The following is a 1,321-nucleotide window of genomic DNA, read 5'->3' on the forward strand; positions in this document are numbered from 1 at the left end:
CACCAAGTTTTGCAAAATGTCCTTGAACACATAGCATTTTCTGGTAGGATGTCCCAAGAACCTGTGATAACGACAGTAATTGGGGTCATCTATCTTCCCTGCTTCATCTGGTTTTCTGATTTCGGGGAGCTACAATTTATTGTTCTTCCGAAGTAGTTGGAACAGAGTGTCCACATGCTCTTCTTTGAACGAATACTGCTTGGGTGCTCTTTGCTGATTGGGCGTCTTGCCTTGCTTAGTAGGCGGCGGTACTTGCGTGTAGTCAGCTGCTAAAGTCTCTTTTCCCTTAGACCGCTGGGCATTGTTCTGATTGCGTTGTTGCTGCGGTTTGGGTTGTGGCTCTTCTTCAGCTTTGACCCGAGCGACTGCTCCCCTTGTGAAACTAGTTGTCTCCAAGAGCGACATTCTGCTACTCCCATCTGGGCGAGGAGCTGAGTCTGCAGGTTGTGCCTGCAAGTTTCAACTAGAGTTGATTGGGTCATACCTGATGGGCATCGCAATGCCATGCTACGGAACCTTTCCACATAGGCTTTAATAGATTCTCCCTTCTTTTGCTTTGTGGCGAGAAGAGTAGGAACCGAAACCTCTGTGTCATCTTCGAAGAATCTGGCCAAGAAAAGCCTTTCCAGATCTACCCATTTCTGGATTGATCCAGCAGGCAGTTTCATAAACCATTCAAAGGCCACCCCTTTAAGAGTGCCGATGAACAAGCGCGTCAGAATGGCATCATTGGCTACCACATCTCCTGTCTGAGACTTGAAGTAGTAGATATGCTGGTTTGGTGATCCTGTACCGTCGAACGGTTGTAAGGTAGGGGCCTTAAACTTCAGTGGGTAAGGAGCGGTATCCCACTCAGCAGGGTAAGGCCGCACTACTCCCTCCTCGCTGAGCTCGCTTCGGTTGGCGATTGCATTGAGGCGAGCTTCCAGTTCATCCATCTTGGTAGATTGAGGGTGTAGTTCTTTCTCCACCTCTTTCTCACCTTCAGAAGAGGATTCCAAGTTGTGAGTCTCACGATCCGAATGTTCGGTCGCTTTCTGTTTTCCCTTTGAAATTGTTCTCCGGGAAGAGAGGCGAGCTTCCAGTTCATCCATCTTGGTAGATTGAGGGTGTAGTTCTTTCTCCACCTCTTTCTCACCTTCAGAAGAGGATTCCAAGTTGTGAGTCTCACGATCCGAATGTTCGGTCGCTTTCTGTTTTCCCTTTGAAGTTGTTCTCCGGGAAGATTCAGGTTTGTGGCCTTTTTCTGTAAGAAATTGGACGAACATATCCTTCAATTGGAGAAGTGTCTCCTGTTGTGCCTGGAGCATGGTATGATGTT

Source organism: Asparagus officinalis, chromosome 2, assembly GCF_001876935.1.
Source record: "Asparagus officinalis chromosome 2, Aspof.V1, whole genome shotgun sequence".
NCBI lineage: Eukaryota > Viridiplantae > Streptophyta > Magnoliopsida > Asparagales > Asparagaceae > Asparagus > Asparagus officinalis.